This window comes from Melospiza georgiana, chromosome 8 (assembly GCF_028018845.1).
Source record: "Melospiza georgiana isolate bMelGeo1 chromosome 8, bMelGeo1.pri, whole genome shotgun sequence".
NCBI classification, from domain to species: domain Eukaryota; kingdom Metazoa; phylum Chordata; class Aves; order Passeriformes; family Passerellidae; genus Melospiza; species Melospiza georgiana.
Window position 1 is genome coordinate 1,780,067 of NC_080437.1, and position 19,736 is coordinate 1,799,802.

Consider the following 19,736-nt stretch of genomic DNA (forward strand, 5'->3'; position numbering starts at 1 on the left):
CGTCTTAAGGGCTGACGTGACGTTTGTACAACACAGATACAAATTTTGGTTGGAAAGATTTTTTTTTTTTTTAATTACATTAGATGTGTTCACATAACCTTTTTGTTCCACTCACTATTTTTCAGACCCCTCAGTGTGTCTCTTATCAAGTGCTTTAGAGCGGACTCTATTTTTTACAACGTGAAAAATGTTTTTGGGGCTGACATTTTCCATTTTTGCTTTTTTCTTCTCTGTTAAAAGACTCAGTGCCAGGAGGTTAGAAGTGAGTACTGTGCTCATTTATTTCCCAACTTGCTGTCACTTTGTTCCACAACACTAACGCTTCAACCACAGGCTTCCAGAGCCTTTACAGCACAGCGACTACGCAGCTTGGTGTGGTACCTTAATGAGGTGAATTGTTTTACTGTTGTTCAGGACAGGGACAGGATTTTATGTGAAGGTACAGTAATGCTGAGCTTTTTATATGTGTGATGTTCTACAGTCATCAAATACCACCAGGAGAGCCACCTTGTCTTTGCTTGGTTTTCCCTTCTTCCCTGCGTGCAGTGGGGAAAGAACACATGCTCTCATCTGGGCAGAGCAAGGGTAAGATGGTGTCACAGCAAATCCACCATGCTGGCAGCCTTCCTTCGCTGTGAAAGATGTGACCACAGATGATGGTGGGCAAGTGGAAAATCCTGGTTCCTTTTTGTGCAGGAATGGGCAGGGGGCTGGGAAGAATTGTGCTGCTCATTAGGAGTGCAGAGTGCAGTCCTCAAATGCAGCCAGACAGTGCTGAGAACCACTTTGCCTTTCTGGGGGAGAATGTGTACCCTGGGAATAATGTCCTCTGGCTTTTCCTTAATTATTCACTGCTGTGAGAATAGAATAACTTAGAATGAGATGAAATCTAAAATTTTCCATGCATTAAAATGCCACCTTTGCTAGTACTTAGGCTGTGAATGACCTCAGGTTTACAGTAATCTCACAAGTATTAATGAACCAAACCAGAGCTCCCAAATGAGGAGTGCAGTCATTCCTGGCTAACACTTACCAACATCTTTCATGTCAGAAATATATTCCTGCGTCATGGCACATTCTGTGAGAGTTCTCCTCCTTGGGGCAGATGGGTGGGGAGGGAAAGGGTTAATTGCTCCATTAATCCCTGTCAGCTCCATCCCCCCAGCTCTGCTGCAGCTTGTTTGGGGCTCTGCAGGCTGCTCTGTAGGGTGGAGGAGCAGTGACAAACTGCAGAGTGCAGTGGGAACTGAGCCCTTGTGCTGACAGCAGTGCCACGTGCCAGGCTGCTGTCCTGGTACAGGCTTTCCATCACTGCCCTGGGGTGTCTCTGTTCTTGATGGAGCAGGGAGAAGACAGCTCAGACCTTTGGTAAGTCAGTTTGTCTTTTGGAACCGCTGCTCTTCCTCCGTTGACAGTAGATGTCTGCGAGAGGTAAACTCTTCATTGAAATTACTCTTTTAGGTTCCTAAACTTAAATGGGCTGAAATTAGGTTTGTCTCTTCACCTGGTTCAAACACAGCATGTTAAATTTCCAATAACATCCAGATCCTTTCTCCTGAAGAATTGATGCAACTTAGTGTACGCCTGGCACACAGCCTTCTTCCCAAACTTTGCCTGTTCTCTGCCTTTTCTTTTTTTTCTTTCTCTCCCTCCTCCACCTTGGTTATGGAGTTAACAAATAAGTTCTTGGCCACCATGAGTCAGCAGAGCTTCAGCAGCTTTCCTAGGGTTTTAATAATTGCCAATATACTGGGCTAATAAGAGGGAACAGCCACTCTTTACCAAGAGTTATTTTCATTTTTCTGAAAGGGGTGAGACATCAAGATATGAACAGAGAGAGCATCAAATCTACGTTAATGGATTGCCAAATTGAATTTTCTTTACTGAGATCCTTTTTGAATTACACAAGCAGGAAAAGTGCCAGAGTTTTTTAAGATTACATTTCTGTATCTTTATACAGCAGAATAAGTTCTTCTCCAGTTGTGGAAATAAAGCTCCCAGTATGAAACATTTCTTATAAAATTTTAGGCCAATCTGCCCATGTAAACTATGACAAATAAAGAATTAAGTTAAAGCTGTGTTTTGCATCAGAAGAGACCTTTGCCTTGTATCAGCTATACCTTGTCTGTCAGTGCACCCCCATTCAACTCATGGAATTGGGCAATGCGACCTCGAGGCCCAAGTGATTGGATTCTGTTACAGGTGCAAAGAAAAACATCTTAAGAAAAATATTTTATTTATTTGAGTAGTCTTGAACACAAAGCTCAAGTCTGTGTTTTGGGGTTTCAGCCCTAAACATAAACTGAGACACCACAGAACCTGAGATGCTTCTAAATTTTGAATTTTATGACTCCATTACCACTCCTAATTTTTTCCTGGGCTTTTTCTGAGGGGAATATGGCATAGATCAGGAAATACAGTGGCAAATGTTTTACTAGATAACTCTTAACATCCATTCAGATGAAAAGAGATGTGTTGGGCAGAGCCTGTGATGAGCACGTAGTTTTCTTTGTCTTCACAACAGAGAAGTTCAAAGTTGTTTGGAAATTATGCACTATGCTAAGGTAGTGGTAGTCCAGATTTTTCTCTTGGTGCTAAACTTTATCTGCTAATAAATCTAGCAGATTTATTTCTCTGCAATCTGATTTTGCACTAATTTGCTTCAGTTTAATTTCATGTTTGGTTTTGGGTTTTCTTACGTGGTTAAATTATAGTGTGTTTTCTTTTTCCATTTATTCTGGCTGAGTTCTCTGTACCTAGATGAAACTTCCCTATGGAAAGCTTAGTATGAACTGCAGCCAAAATTGTAAATTGTGAAAGAAAAGGTGGCATTCACTGTGAAAGCCTGTTCTTCTCCTGAGCTGGTTGGAATTGAAACTTTGCACAGAGAAAAGGGGAAAATGCAAATTGTGTATTTTTTAGGATTATGAGAAGGCACCTGTAATAGCCAGGTACATCTCTTTGCTAAGTACATTTGAAAAGGGGGAGTGACAATTATCAGATATCAGTAGAATGGGAGTGAGGGGGTAGGGAAGTGATGTAAACTTCCTAGAGTGTAAGAAACCAGGGGGGATTCCATGCAAATCAATGAAAAGCCTTCTTCTGTTCTCTCACATGGTTCACCTTAGCCTTCCTCGGGATATTCTGTGCTTACTCTTTAAAATGCATTTAATGATGATGTTACAGAGAAGAAAAAAAAATGGAAAAGTTTCTGTTACTCCTGTGAGAAGGAGTAACAGAATGTACATTCAGGAATGCAGTCTGAGCTTTTCTAGACACAGGGCATTACGTTCATAGTGCACAAACTTTGGAATTCAGACTAGAGCAGAATACAGCTTTTTTCTGCTCACAGCCAGAGCTCTCGGGCCTGGGAGTGCCTCTGTGTGTGAATCACACATCCCTTTGGGGAGCTGTAGTTAGCAAGTGCCGCGCTGCGCTCTGTTTGGGTTTATGAAGTGACACCGTGTGTCGTTCCCTTGGCTTTATTCCCCCATAAAGGAGCCAGGAGTCAGCTGGGTTAGCAGTTGGAGCTTGCTCTCAGTGGTACTGTGGTGTGCTATCCCTGTATCGTTAGGAGAGATAAGTCTAATAAAATGTGCCTGCAATTTTTGAGCCAGTGATTAAATGAACCTGCTGTTCCATGAGGATCAGATTAGAGTGGGGGTGTGTAACTCCCAGGGTAAATATCAGAGCGTGGGAGGGCAAAGGGAAACTCAGGATGCAGCGCTGGCTGAAGGCACACGCAGCGAGAGGAAGTGTGAGAAAGCCAGGTTCAGGGTACAACAGGCGAGGGAAATCGAGGCAACAGAACGTTTTCTGAAGAAATAGGGAAAGAGGATTGAGACCAGAGAGGATCTTATCCCAGGAGTTGAACTACACTGCCCTAAAGGAGCGTGGTGGTCAGTGGTAGGTGAGGCAGATGGATAAATTGAAATGCTCTCTTGCCCTTCTCCTAGGGTGTATTATTTTGCAAGGTCTCCCCCACCTCTGTGAGGGTGAAAGGATCCCATGTTCCACTCACCAGCAGGCTGAGGAGCGTGGGAGCCGTGCTGCACTCTGGGGGTCAGTGTGCCCTGTAATGTGGGACGGCTTGCAGAGGACACCAGCACACATCTGTCACTGTGTGTGTGCCCATCAGGTCCCTCGGGGCCTTGGCACAGGGCCACCGGGGCTATTGCTCCCCTCATGCACACTTACACACTGTCAGAGAAGGCAGCTTTTCCAGCTGGGCACTGTGCTTATGCCTGTCCATTGTGGCCAGGTCACAGGGGCCTCTAGCTGCCCTGGGGAAGGGGAGGCTGCACACAAACCTTTGTTCACAGCATCCAGGCCGGGATGTTTTGTGACCTGTCAAGAGTCTTTAGCCTTAATGTGCTAAACACATAACTGTGCCCAGGCTGGCTTTTTGTCCTGCGATTTTGAAGCTGTTTTGAGGGTGAAAGGAGTGAGGGATTTGTCTTTACAAACTGTGGGTCTGCTGGTAGGTAAAACTAGCAGTGAGAGAGAAAAGAAACAATGGGAAGGATTCCACTGATTGATGAATGGAATGAAAGAGACTTGTCCTTACAAACTGTAGGTCTGATAAATAAAACTGGGTACTGAGAGATGAAAGAAGCAATGGGAACAACCATAAATTCCATAGGAATTCCACGGATTGACACAAAGAAAACAAAAGGGGGAGGGTTATACATTAGACGGGGGTCTCAGGTATGAGACATTTCAGGAAGCCTATTCCTCTGAAGTACCTCAGGCAATGGGGAAGAGAGATGGACATGGGGCCAGGAAATGAGGATAAAAAGGAGGCTGCATCCTCCAAAATTCTGAGAGACACCAGGGGAAATGCCCCATGGCCTCTCCCTGTATTTGAATAAAGTTACAGGACTCCTCTGTCTCTTTTTTGGACATAAACCTCTGCTGTTTGTGGATTCATTTTCCTGTCAAGGGCAAGCAGCCTGTGTTTCAGTCTCATCCTCCAGGGACAGCACATGAGATGCAAAGCTATTGTTTTACTTACTCTCTGCAATGCATATGACCACTTCTGTTTCACTGGATTTAGTGTTGTTCCATTCAGGCTTATCCTCCAGCATCTTCCTGAAAAGTTAGTATTGAGTAGAAGCAGCAGAAGGTGCTGGAGGATGAATGATCATGGAAATAAAAATTAATTACATCTTCCACACAGTGCTTCAACCTGCAGAGCATGAATGATCCCCACCATCAGTGCCCTGGAGATGTGTAGGGGTGATATGCAAGGCCATGTTGGTGGCCTCTGCTTGTGATTGTGCCTGCAGTCTGTGTGAAGGTGCCAGAGAGATCAGGTTAGAATAAACCCAGGCTTGTTGTGAATGCTTCCCACTCTTCCATGGGCTGGGATGCCATTGCTGGAAGAACGCCTCCTGTGTGATTGTGAAGCCAGTGCTGCCGGGGTTTGGGTGGCCTGACTGCTGGGAGATCCTGAGCTCTCACCATGAACTGTGCTTGTCTGGGAAGAACGATCTGTCTGGCTTCGTTTAAAAGACAAATATCTGTCAAGGAAGATGGAAACCTTCCTGGACTGGAAAGATGACTCCTCCCTTTAAAAATTATGGTGCTTCCAGGCAAAAGTATGGGAAAAAGGAACAACAGCAGTTCCTTACTAGAATATATATATATATGTGTGTGTGTATGTATATATATGCACACATATATGTAACAAGACAGAACAACGGCAACAATGAAAACTATAAAAAAACAACCCCAAAGAAACCCGCTAACAGCCTTTTCCCATCCGCTGAGCACTTTTGGCTTTGGCCCGGCCGGCAGGGGGCGCTGTTTGTGCCGTGTGAGGGAGAGGCGCCTCATGGCCGCGGGGGCGGCCCTTCATGGCCTCGGCGGTGCCGCCCTCATGGCCTCAGCGGTGCTGCCCCTTATGGCCTCGGGGGCTGCCCCTCATGGCTCTCATGGCCTCGGTGGTGCCGCCCTCATGGCCTCGGTGGTGCTGCCCTCATGGCCTCGGCGGTGCTGCCCTCAATGGCCTCCGCGGTGCTGCCCCTTATGGCCTGGGGGCTGCCCCTCATGGTCTAGGGGGCGGCCCCTCATGGCCTCGGGGGCTGCCCCTTATGGCCTCGGGGGCTGCCCCTCATGGTCTCGGGAGCGGCCCCTCATGGCCTCGGGGGCAGCCCCTCATGGCCTCGGGGGCAGCCCCTCGAGCCCCGAGCTTTCGGGGGGACGGCAGCGCCGGGGCAGGGAGCAGGTACGGCCTTCGCTTTCCCCAGGCGTCCATGTGTGCGCTGTGAGTATCCTGGCGATGGCAGCGCCGGGGTTCCGGCCAGCACCTGGGAGCTGCTCTCTCCGGAGCCAGGGAGAAGCTGGGGGCCCGGTTTCCCCCGAACAGCCGCGGAGATGGTGAGGGTCTCCCGGCGCTGGCTGGTGCCCAGAAGCCCCAGTCAGACGGGCAGCAAGGAGAGCTCCGCAGCAGCATCGAGACCCTCAGCAGGACAAGTCCAGCACCAGAAACCAACCGAACTGCTCCGCTCCCCGCACAGCCGCCGTGTCCCCCTCAGCTAAGAGAGTGCCGAATGCCCCTTTCCCCCTCCCTGGAAGATTTCGGTGGAATGCTAGAGCCATTGGCCAGTTCTTTTGCATGGCAATTGCCGACTGTTCAACCCCCGGGCGGCAGCTTCCTTTCCTCACAGCGTGAGGTAACATTTTTTCAGGTAACAGATGGGACGGGTTTCACCGAAGAACCCAAAGCCACAAGAGTCTCCTGCGGGATCTGACTTGTACTTTGCTAGAAGAGTTCTGCACGTGCCTCAGGGGCGGCCTGTGAGGGATGGCAAAGGGAATGAACGTCCCGGGCAGCCAGATTTACATGGACGCCTCATAGAACAGTTTTGTTCAAGGAGAAGTCCTCAAGGGCTGGGACATCGGTGTAGAGGCGTTGCACAACTGAAGCCAAGCAGGGCTGCAGCCTGGTCCCAGGGAAAACCAGTAATGCTGCCAGTGTCCGGTTCTGGCCAAGGGAAAGGAGCGTGCTGTGAGCATGTCATGTTGGTAAGAACAGGAACAGTAACGTGTGAGTAAAGACGAGCTGGTGGTAGTGCCAGCCGTGTGGCCGTTTGCCCGGTTTTGATGTTCACCAAACTTTAGACCTTTCCAGTGTTTCATGTGTACGTGTAGTTAAATCCCTCCGGGCTGGCCTTGCCTCCTCAGCTGTTCCCTCTGCCCTCATGCCTGTGCCTGTAGCTGCTCCTCTTGCACTCCTACCCTTTGCCCACATCTCTGAGATTAGTATTTGTCATTTGCACAGCGCGGAGCACACGTAGGTGATGCATGTTCACACATTTCTTAGGAGTTTCAGACCTGCACCCTGCCATGCATTTAGCTCTGTGGGGCCCCAGGTGAAGCTGCCTTCGTGTCTCACGATGTGCTGAGGCTGTAGAATTAATTATTCTGTCAGGTCAGCCCTGTTTGCTGCAGTGGCTCCTGGACTGCTGGAGGAAGGCAGCTGGCGAGAACTTTCATTATAGGAAACCCATGACATCCACATAATATAAGGAACCATTATAACTTGTCTAAACCTGAGCTTTTATTCTAATTTGTTGGCTTCTCAGTATCTTCACTTATGAAAGAGGAATAGTGGCATGTAATTATTCTATAAGTTTATCAGCATAATAGATGATTTTTGTCTGACACTAGTTATATTCAAACATATACCCTTGCCATCAGTTAAGCTGTCTGTTCCTTTTTGGAATTCCAGCACAGGTTATTCTCTATCTGTATTGTTATGGGTATCATTTATTTTGATGCCTTTTTTTGAGCTTGAGTGTCCAAATAGCAGAATTCCATGTGAGGACAGTGTGGTTGTCAAATACAGAAATACAGACTTCTATTTACAATGCAGAATTATCTTTTAGTTGTGGTTAATAAGTTTGCCAATATCTGTTTACTTACAGAACCTTTCTAATGTTACAAGAGTACTGTTTTGAAAATGACTGCAATATTTGTTGAATATTACCTTTAGTTTTCCATATGAAAACTGCAACTGACATATTTGCTGCTTCTTGAAACAAAAGGTAGATGTAATTTCTTAGGATCAGACCTGAATTAGTAGAAGATGTTTGTTGGTGTACTTCCCAGTCCTACTGCTCTTCAGCATAAACAGGCATGCAGGGGGCAGGAGGGCAGAGTAGAATGATTTCATTTGACATGCTGAAATATTCCAAAATATTTTCCAGTCTCTCCTTTCACTTGCTTATGCATGAAAAGCTCCACGGAGAAAAAAGCTTTCCAGCTCTGCTCTGTTAGGACTGCTGCTTGGGCTTCACTGCTGTGTTCTGAGGCTGTGATTTCCAGGCTGAGACAGAGTGATGTGTTATTAGACAGCATTAGCAACATTTTGAAGAGAAAGCTAAAAGTGACAGTTGAGCAGATTTGCAACAGAAAGGAGAAAACGTGAACAAAGTTAAGAAGCATATAATTGTGCTCATTGCCACCGTGACTGGCATAGAAATGATTTATTCCCAGTGGCTGCAGTTGCATGCTTAGTCACTTCCTTCCCTGGCTTCAGCCTGATACTCTTTTCTGTCATTTTCTTGCAAAAAGAAGTTTGTTCTTTTTTGCATCAAAAGTTTCAGATTTTTTAGCTTTTAGTAATTCAGTCAAGTTTTTTTCAATTAAGCAAGCTGTGGCAGCTTGTAGATATTGCAGCTTTGGTAGCCTGGTGTTCCTGAGCAGGCTCAGAATGTTAATTATGCTGACAGTCTCAGTTAACCAGCCTGTGATCAGCTGCTGCTTGGGCATGGGTCACTCATCCATGCCAGCAATGGTGGACTAGAACTTCATGATTGAAAAGAAAATAAAATACATGCAGGTATGTTTTAACAGTTCCAGTCTGTATTTGCCATCCTTCTTTGTCTTTTCCTATTGGGGTGTCTGACACACAGAGCTCTGAAGAAACAACATGTGATTTAAATGACCTGTTAGCTCCTCTTCTCATGTCTACCCAAGATAATAATTGTCTCAAATTAAATGTGATTAATAACAGAAAAAAAAAAAAACAAAACCCCATACAACCAAACCCCAGCCTGTTTGGTTGATTGTAAAAAAGTGCAACAGACTTCCATGTAATTAATTAATTGAAAAAAATGATTCTGGGTTCCTGCATATTTATTTTGGGTTCTGTGACAATGTACTCTACTGTTTATTAAAACTAAGTGTCTTTCAGCCAGTGGACAGGACAGCAAACAAATGACAATGCAACTCAAAATGACTCAATCCATGTGAAAACAGTAAATATCTGCAAGCTGCTAATTGCTGATGGACACAGTGCTGAAGGGTAGAGGAGAGGAAGCTGACATGGAAAGAACAGTTGGAGTTTTCACTCTTAGTTCTCTTTCTTGCAAGAACATTAGGACAGGCATGTTGTATTTTTGTGTTTTGTAAATCCTTCTAGCCAGCATTCTTTATCTCCTAAGTAGGTAAGAGGCTTAGAGGCACCTTTTCCTCTTGCAGCTTAGTTGCATACAGCAGTGGTTAGAAAGCAAGAAATGCTGCAGTTGGTGACCAGCTACAGACTGTGGCCTGCCCATGTGGGGGGACTGGAGAGCTGAGCCTGAGCTGAGCTGCACTTTGTGTCCCTGCATGGTGACAGAGCTGAGAGGAAACAGAAACACTCACAAACAGGGACTGGGACTCGGTTTGAAAAGCACTTTGAATCCAGGCAGACGGAAAGCAGGGGCACATCCATCCATCCATCCATCCATCCATCCATCCATCCATCCATCCATCCATCCATCCATCCATCTATCCATCCATCCATCATCCATCCATCCATCCATCCATCCATCCATCCATCCATCCATCCATCATCCATCCATCCATCCATCCATCCATCCATCCATCCATCCATCCATCATCCATCCATCCATCATCCATCCATCCATCCATCATCCATCCATCCATCATCCATCCATCCATTATCCATCCATCCATCCATCATCCATCCATCCATCCATCCATCCATCCATCCATCCATCCATCATCCATCATCCATCCATCATCCATCCATCCATCCATCCATCATCCATCCATCCATCCATCCATCCATCCATCCATCATCCATCCATCCATCCATCCATCCATCCATCCATCCATCCATCATCCATCCATCCATCCATCCATCCATCCATCCATCCATCCATCCATCATCCATCCATCATCCATCCATCATCCATCCATCATCCATCATCCATCATCCATCCATCATCCATCATCCATCCATCCATCCATCATCCATCCATCCATCCATCCATCCATCCATCCATCCATCCATCCATCATCCATCCATCCATCCATCATCCATCCATCATCCATCCATCCATCCATCCATCCATCCATCCATCCATCCATCCATCCATCATCCATCCATCCATCCATCCATCATCCATCCATCCATCATCCATCCATCATCCATCCATCCATCCATCCATCCATCATCCATCCATCGTCCATCCATCCATCCATCCATCCATCCATCCATCCATCCATCCATCCATCATCCATCCATCCATCATCCATCCATCATCCATCCATCCATCCATCCATCCATCCATCCATCCATCCATCCATCCATCCATCATCCATCCATCCATCCATCATCCATCCATCATCCATCATCCATCCATCCATCCATCATCCATCCATCCATCCATCATCCATCCATCCATCCATCCATCCATCCATCATCCCTCCCTCCACGTGCTCTAACAGGAAACCTCTTCTGTCTCAGGAGGATCTTCTGTGTGTGTCATAGGGAGATGGAGTGGCTGCTTGCCTTGGTCTCCAGCAGAATTTTGTGTCACCATTTATTTGTGGTTTACACAGATGGACCAGGGTGAAATACAGAGCAGGAACAGAGACGTGCCAATGTAATTAACACAGCAGGAATGCTGCCTGTGGCCATTTCTGCTGCTCTGGGTGGAGCAGTTTCCTATGTAAGCAGTTTCCTATATTTCCTTCCTTCTTTGTAAGTCTGTAAACTTCTAGGAAATGAATGTGTTTTATTCTATCAATGCAGGACTAAAAAGAACCCAAATCTTAAAATAACTGTGTACAAATCTAATACACAGAGCAGCTCTAAATAGAGTGGTGCTGCAGTGTTATTTAGCTTGAAATTCATAAGAAAACTAGGAAAGAGGAACTTTTAAGGGAAAGCCAAATGTACCTTTGTTTTTTTCTTTGCATCACCAGTATGTCCCATTTCAGTTGCACAGTTTAGTTCATAGTATGATAATTGAAGCCCACAGTGCACTTCCTGAGGGACTTCTAAGGTGATGTGCCCTGGTGCTGTTCAAGTGCATAAAGAGTTCACAGGGTATTTAGTAAAAGCTAAAAGACATAAAAGTCTCTTGTTTCACTGTAAAAGCCCTAAAGTAACTGATGGGTTGTAGGAAAAGAAAAAAGCAAGGTGCTGTATGGCCACGTTACTGAACAAGAGCTGTCTCCTATGGAGATCTTTGCAGTTTCCTTTCAAACACCCAGGACTTGCTGCTCTGAGACAAAGCTGGAAGAGATCCAGTGCTCTTATCTGACACAGCAATTTCAGTGTTCTTCTCAGTGGGATTTAAAGTCAAGTAGAACTATGCTTGGAATTGAGATATTTGTAAACGGATGAAAGTCTTTGAGTTGTATCAGAACACACTGCCTCACAGCATTTCCAAAAAGAAATGTCCTTGAGTGCGTTTGCTCCTTATATAAATACCATGGTTTTGGAATTCTGTGTCAGATACTTGCTGATCAAAAGACGAATATTTTAAAGAAGACAGTAATTCTTATGTTCATGTAAAGACCAGGATTTAATATTTCACCCTTTCATAAACACAGGAACGTGGGAGAAAACAATGAGTGCCAGCCTCTGTAACAATTGAGCTGCAGACTTCTTATTTTTGATAAAACAAAGTTTTACCCTAATCCAGCTTTAGAAAAGGTTTCCAATAACTGTTACTACTGGGGTTATTCACAAACTACAGATCTGCTTGTGATGGTTTGTGTACCATTAGTGAGAACTGTAGCAGCCTCCTTCTGTCATTGCCCTTTCCTAATGTGGTGGGAATTGCTGTAGTACTGAGAAATTTCAAACTTGGATCTTCTGCTTAAAAAAGGTTGTTGTAAATTGCATCAGGGATGCTGAGAATGAGAAAATTCCTTCTCTTTGTAGGGTTTTTTTCTATCAAATGACTTAACTGCTAACAGAATTAGTTATCATGTGAGTGTGGTTCAGTTGCAGAATTTCACAATGGGAGAGGATTCTCCGTTGGTGTATTTCTCTCTCTTTTTGAATATTAAATCTCAGCTCATATAATGAACTAATACAATATGTTACATGCAAAAATCAAGGGCTGGAGAGTTGATGATCTTCTTAAATATGTCAAAATTATCCTCTTAAATGTTCAGCATCTAGTTTGATAGGTATGCCAGTGACCTTTCTGCTGTTGCTGTTCTTTTTCTCAGCTACTGGAAGTACTTTACAACTATGTTTTTGTTTTGTTTTCAAGTGCTTTTCTAGGACATTTGTATTCTTTGCTTAGGTTGCCACTTACCTGGTATATTTTACTTTAGGCCACTTGCAGCAAAAATGTATGAAATGCCTGACGTCCCACTGTGCCCAGAATGTATTTGACAGAGTAAATGTTTTCAGTGCTTTACAAGTTTGCATCCTGTGCCATGCTTTGCTGCTGTTTGTCTTTTGCTTTCTGCACCATTTGCTTGGCGCCACGCGCTGCTGCCTTGTCAGGGCTGGCTCCAAGTGTCCTGTGTGTTCCTGCTGCCTTGTTTCACTTGCCACACTCTCATGCAAAGGCAGCCAGCAGCAGCAGCAAAGGAATCTGCTCTGTTTCACTTCCCATTCTTCCCATTGTTATTGTTCAGGAAAGGCAGAAACCACATAGGAAAGCATTTATGAATTCATCAGGGTGTTTCTCATGCTCTCAAACACAAAGGAATTTAAAAAACTGTGAAGAGCTTTACTCATCATTGTATGGAGAGATGCACTATTTCCCCACCTTCCAGGAGTGCTGATAACAGGAATAGCAGGGCTGGATGGGGATGTGTGTGGCAGAGCAGCAGTGTCCTCCTGCACCTACAGCTGTGTCTGTCACAGGACATTAGCAGGAACATACTGACCAAGTTTCATGGTTTAACAGAACATGGTTTAACTTACTGGGCGTCTGTTTCACTGATTTTTGTTCCCTATGGAATTAATTACTGTCTCTGCTTGTCTCTAATTTGTACTTCACCTGATTATTACAGAGGTCAGAGGTAAATCTTCCATGTAGTCACTGTTTGGGTAGGCTTACTGCTGATATTCAGGGTGATTATTCTATCTTATTTTATACTGATTCCATTAATGCATTTGGAATTTGAGCATAATGATTCCCTAAGAGCTTGTGAGTATGCATTAGACATGCTTGTGTGTGCTGTAGGTAGTGTCTTTAGAAGTCTGATAAAATCTGAAATGCAAATGCTCTCTTTTCTTGGAGTCTAAGACTATAGGAGTTGTTGTTGGCTTTGAAACAAAGTGAATAAATGGGAACTCACTATAAAGTGCTGCTGCCTCTCCTGAGTTTTGCCATTACCTTTATTTAATGGAATAGGTTTTGACATCCATCAGGCTTCTCATTCTCTTGACTTCCCCGTGAAAGGGGATTCTTTTATGTGATGAAAAAGCAGTGTGACTCTTCTGTTAAATGCAGTCTGCCTGCTGGAGTCAGGAGCCATGAAGGCAGCATACAGCTGAAATGTTCTTGGCTGTGGTAGCACAAGGGCTGTAAACTGTTTGGTCTGAACATACTGGCATGAAAGATGTTGTTCTCTTGTAGGTAGCTATCCCTCACACTGCTGAATGTCTTCTTGTAGGGTTAGGGAGACAGGCTCTAGCACTGTGTCTCCAATTTGCATCTCAGTTACCTTGGAACTGCAGCAGGCAGTTTATGTGACATTCCAAAGGGGAGCCTTTGTGTCCTGTTATTCTGGATTAGCACTCCCTGGGGAAAGAGGCTGAGATGCCAGATAACACCACCTGGTGAAAGGTCCCCCCACAGCAGCCAAACCTCTGTGTGTGAGGTTCCTTTGTGCCACAGAGATGAGAACCCAGGAGGGCAGTTTGGCCTTTCTCAGCCCCCACAGCTACAGCTCAGTCTGAGCTGTGCATTTTCACCCACACTGCACCTCTGTGGGAGGAGTTCTGTGTGTGTATCCCTGTACCAGTACCAGCCCTCAGGCTCCTCACAGCCTCATGGCAGTGACGTTCTGGGATTTGAGGCGTTTTCTTTCTCCCTGCTATGTCTGCTGATCTGTATAGAAATCCAGGTTGAATCACTTTGTAATGCACAAAGAAGTAATTAAACATCCACATGATCTTTCATACAGGAGTTCTACTATGGCAGACAAGAGACATGTTTTGATATTTGCAAGGTTGTTGCGAAATGTTATTGCTGTGGGACTCCAAGGGAAGTGCAGCAGTCCTTTTATCCAGCTCCTCGACATTCCCCTTTAGTTACAACAGTAACTAAATTCCCCTTAGCTGCAACAGTAATGATGCTTCTGACACAGGTCCGTGGGGACGGCTGGGACCCACCCAGGGGCACTGCCCAGGGCCCTTTGCACCATGTCCCAGCAGTTGTGGCTGTGGACACCCGTGGCACACCCGTGGCACACCCATGGCACACCCTGGCACACCCGTGGCACACCCATGGCACACCCGTGGCACACCCATGGCACACCCATGGCACACCCGTGTGCAGGAGGGCTGGAGGGAGCGCCCAGGAGCTGCAGGCCTGGCAGGGTGAGTGAGGCTCAGCCAGACCCAGCCCAGGTGCTGCCCTTGTGTTACAGCATCCCTGCTTTCACACCTGGGATCCCCCACAGTTTATATTCAGACAGGCATGTTTGGAATGAACTAAGGATAAAAAAAAAAGGTAACAGCTTTGATTTAAGGCACTGAATGGTTAACCTTCCTTCTCTTATTTCTTCTGTGCCAGATAAAACTCCCACCACTTCAGTGTTGCCATGCAATAAATGTGTTTTGTTGGGTTTTTTCCCTCCTTTGACTTGATGATTCACTGAGATCAAACATTTGTTAAACTGCACATTGAAAATTTCTGTTTTATTATTTTTCTGTGCTTGATATTTTGAGGGCTGCTTGAAAAAATTGACTTTTTTTTCCACCAGGCTAATCCTAACTCATATTTTCTACAATTATTTTATTGAAAGAAATGTAAGTTTCAAAAATGTTGTGTTTTGTGGTTGTTTTTGTTTGGGGGGGGTATTTTTTTTTTTTTTTGGTAGGCAACAAGCAAAGGCATGTATTTGCTATTGAGCTTGCATGAATACTCAGGACATCTACCATGCAATGCTCCTCTCCTCAGGTTATTTTTTTCTGTCTTGGGTAGAGTTTTTTTAAAGCTGTTGTTTCATTCTGCTCCCGTTCCATGCCTGCACCCAGACATCCTCACCCTGAGAGCCCTGATCAGCTTAGCTGGGGTGAGGAGCAGGGAAAGAACAGCTACTGCTGAGAAGGGTCAAGGGAGGGGGGCTGCCATAAAGGAGTTCTGGATTGCAGGCATTGTGCAATTGGGGTAGAGGAACATCAATCCAGAAAGTGCAAAGGCAAAAGCATGGGAGAAAAGAAAGAGAAAGATGACTGCTGCATCTAGAAGAGTGGATTTGGAAGAAAGCAGAAGCAGGACCTCTGATAGTAAAAACAGAAATCCGTTTCTTTAGCACCAAGAAGTCATGATTTTTAAAAAATATTAAAATTTTTCTTAATTGTAATCAGCTTTAATGAAAGTGCCTGGTTCTTGTAAATGAGAGACTGAAGCAGTTTAGGGCAGAAGATGAGGAGGGAGCTCTGTCAGACAGGGTTTGCAGTATAAAGGGAAAATTCTTGCATGGATTAGAATTGTAGTAACTTTGGAATAGACACCTCCAGGAATGGATGAGAGTTGTGGAGAAGGTTTTGGTATTGAGTTGAAGCAAAGAGTTTGTACAAAACAAGTGGGTTTGGGACAAGGGACAGATATCAGAAAATATTGTCTGGTCAGCTTACTCTGAGAGCCTGTTTTCAGGGAATGACACAAACAAAAGGCTGATTGCACACTGCAGAAAGGCTCGAGGCCATTCTCATTCTCTCTTTGTTTTACATATGCCCACAGCACCTCTGATATTTCAATAGAAGGACTCCCCACTTACTAGACCAGTGCCAGGATCCAGGATCTAGCATGTTTCTTCAGGACCAAAGTGGGTTCCAGCAAAGAATGTAAAACCATACCAAACACAAAACCACCCTGACAGCTCTGAGAGCAAAACAGCACACAGATGTGAACAGCTGAGAACTAGCACCTCTTACTTCACATGCAAGAACTGGGAACACAGAGCTCAATCTGGTGTCATGTTTATGTCTTTTCCTTTTGTTTGCCTTCAGCAATGCACCTTTACCCATTCATCAACCAAAACCAATGTCTGAGTAACCTCACCCAGTGCAGCAGAGTTAGATACCGTGTGCTTAACTCATTCAAACCCTGAAAAACCATTTCCAACTTGTTCAGTCAGTGTGCCAGTAGATATTAGGCAATACCAAAACCCATTCCTCCACATCTTTCCTGGTTCATTATAAATCCCTCTGGTAGACAGAGTGTTTAGACCAAATTCCTTCCAGAAGCATCCTTTAAACCCCAAGAATTAAAGAGCCTTAGTTCTGTGAAAAGAGATTTTTGCATCAAATCCAGTGGTTTTGGGATTGTACGAAACAAAAACAAAACTTCAAATATTGCTCCCTATCAGTCTGTGTATAAAAATACAGATTCCTAATGCAATTATGGCTCAGTTCTGTTCTCAACACTGAATTGTACCCCTGTACAATTGCCACAGGAAATGGTTTTCATTTACAGAGATGGAGCTTAACCAGCCATCCCATCAAACATAACTAGTCCATGTGGCATTAGAAGGCTTACTTTACTGTCTCCCAGTATAAATAGGCACAGGGGAAAAAAGTCTGTCCATCAGTATAAATCAGACTATAAAGATAATTTTAAACCTTAGAACTTTTAGAAAAAGATTTTCAATATCTGTATTTTTGCCCCAACTTAATCCTAAAACAATTTAATCAATTAAAGTACTAGTTAAATAAACAAACCAATGCTACTTCTCTTGCATTAGTTTGTGAACCAGCATCAAAAATATGAAACACAACTCTACAAAACAAAACAATAGATTGTCTTTTACTGATACATAGACATAAATGTAAAAATTTTAATAAAATGTGTTACATAAACCCATCTAATAATTCAGAAACTATTCATAAAAACATACAACAATTTAAAAAAGTCTAAGATCAAAGTTAATAATAAAACATAGTTAAAAATATACTTGATAAATTAAACCTTACACTGTAATAAAAAGAGATTTTAAAGATAAGCATGTATGCATTAATTATCATCATAATTATACTTAAAACAATACCTTACCTACTGCAGTACATACAAAAAATAACTAACAAAACCATCAAAAGAATATTCTTAATACAAAATAAGGGGGAGATGTTGGAATCTGAAATGGAAGGAGCTCTCAGAACTTTGGGCTTGTAAGCCAAAGCTTAGAATTAAACACAGGATTTGATTTGAGACCTTGGAAAAATCTTCCAAACTTAGGTGCTAGATGCAAGAATGCAGATTTATAGTTTAAAGCAGAAACACCTTAAGTAAAGGAAAGTTTAGAGTTTTAGAGTTTAAGATACAGAAAAAAAAGTATTTAGGTAAACAAGGAGTTTAGAATGCAGTACTGTAAGTTTATGTGTCATAACATGATTAACTAAGGAAGCTTACACTGTACCATGAGTCTATAAGATGAAATGTTTAAAGATTAGGTCAAAACCATAAATATCCTTGTTAGCAGTGTTTTATTAGTCAATAAATCCTGAAAAGTCTTGTAAGTAAGATTCTTGTGACCTTCTGAACCATGCAGTAGAGATGTGAGCTGAACTCACCCTTCCTACCTATGTAGAATATGAAAAAATAAACCACATCATCCAAAGCAACTCAGAGCTCCCATCTGTAACTCCCTCAAAGCTCCCTGCACAATCCCCAGTGGGTGGCACAAAAGTCTCAGTGCTGTCCTGGGGACACAGTGACCCTGGGCACTGTGACAGGTGAGGGCAGAGTGCCTGGAAAGCTGCTGGGAAGGGACCTGGGATTTGTCCTTTGGGCCTCACCACCTCCTAGGAGTAAAGCATTTATTGCTGATGGGGACAAACAGGCACAAAGGTGCTCACCTGGCTTACTGCAGGTTAACAGTGCCCTGGGGGAAGTCATCACTTCCCAGGGAGTTGGTGTGTGGGAGTCCTTGGCTGCATTTCACTCAGGAAATGTTCTCATTCTGTACAATGAACTGGCAATGGCTGATGTTGCACCCCTGTGCAGCCCAAATCCAGCTGTGCTCTGCTGCCAGATGTTTGACCAAGTCTAAAAATTTGATTGTTTAATATTCTGGCCGTAATTTCCTCTGAACAGCACTGCTGGTATGATTGTTGAATAAAAATTGAGGTGGATGTGTTTGGTATTCTCAGATACTCTCTGGTTGTTGATTAGGGCTTTTATATAACACAGACTAGAGAATAGGTTCTGGTGGCCTTTCCCTGTTGGGAGGTCATGTCATCTTTCAGTTCAATGAAACCATTTGGGTATACTGAATAAGAGAAAAATCAAATTTTGAGGTATTGATTGGAGCAAAATTTAAAAGGTCAAGCATAATGCTTGATCTTGGAGTCTCTGGCTTAATACTCTCTTCAGGTAGGTATTAAGTATTAGGCTTGGCTGCTCATCATGGATCAGGATCATGAAACAGAGAATGAAATGCTGTTGAAGGCAAGAGCAGATGGCTCTCTGTATTTAGGACCACTGAATGGAGAGTGTTCAAGGATGAGATGGCTCTGGTTTTACCAATCTTCAACACATGCAAGCATACCTTTAAATTATAACACAAGTTCTGTTTAGGTATCAGTGCATCAGTTATTAGGTGCAGCAGAGTCAGTGGACAGCACACAGAAAGGGTTAATCACAGCCCTACGAGTTCAAGGTATCACTGACAAAAAGACATGACAGATGTTATCAAAAGATAACACCCAGAGAGTGACAGAAATGGTAGTTCCATTCAGAGCTGCTCATAGACTGACCTTCTGTACAGCTGGATGGTTTGACATCATTGATCCCTATTGATTTCATTGGCAAGTTCAGAAGAGTTGCTGCCATTATTTAATTAGTGCTTTGAAGCTATTACAACAGACAGGAAGCATATACAGCAGCTTCAGTGTTGGTAGAAATGTAATACTGATAAATCTGGGGAACCTGCCAGCTCTACCTAAAGGTTGGCCTTGGCACAGATAGGAGAAGAATATTTGACAGCAGACAGACAATTAGAGGAAGAGGAAAACCTAACTGTACTTTGGATCTCAGTTCTTGGTGTGTTTACATCTTTGATTCAAAATATTGTCCCACATTCTGTGATGATAGATTTTTGAGAGATTTCTTTGGAATCACTGAATATTTAGTAGTGTTTTATTACTGCCTCTCTTTTCAGAGCTCTAGCTGTTTATGGAATGAGCATTTCTCAGTCCATCTTCACTATTTTACTGCACGGTAGCACATAAGGATGTGAGCCTCTTTCCTGTACCAATGCCCAGTGCTCATCTCCAGGAGTGCACAGCTCAC

General features: G+C 43.9%; 1 protein-coding gene across 3 annotated transcripts in view; it reads left to right on the plus strand.

The window, feature by feature from the left end:
* CTNNA3 (catenin alpha 3) overlaps positions 1 to 19,736 on the plus strand; it is a 411,331-nt gene that overhangs the window by 184,494 nt on the left and 207,101 nt on the right. The window lies entirely within an intron of this gene.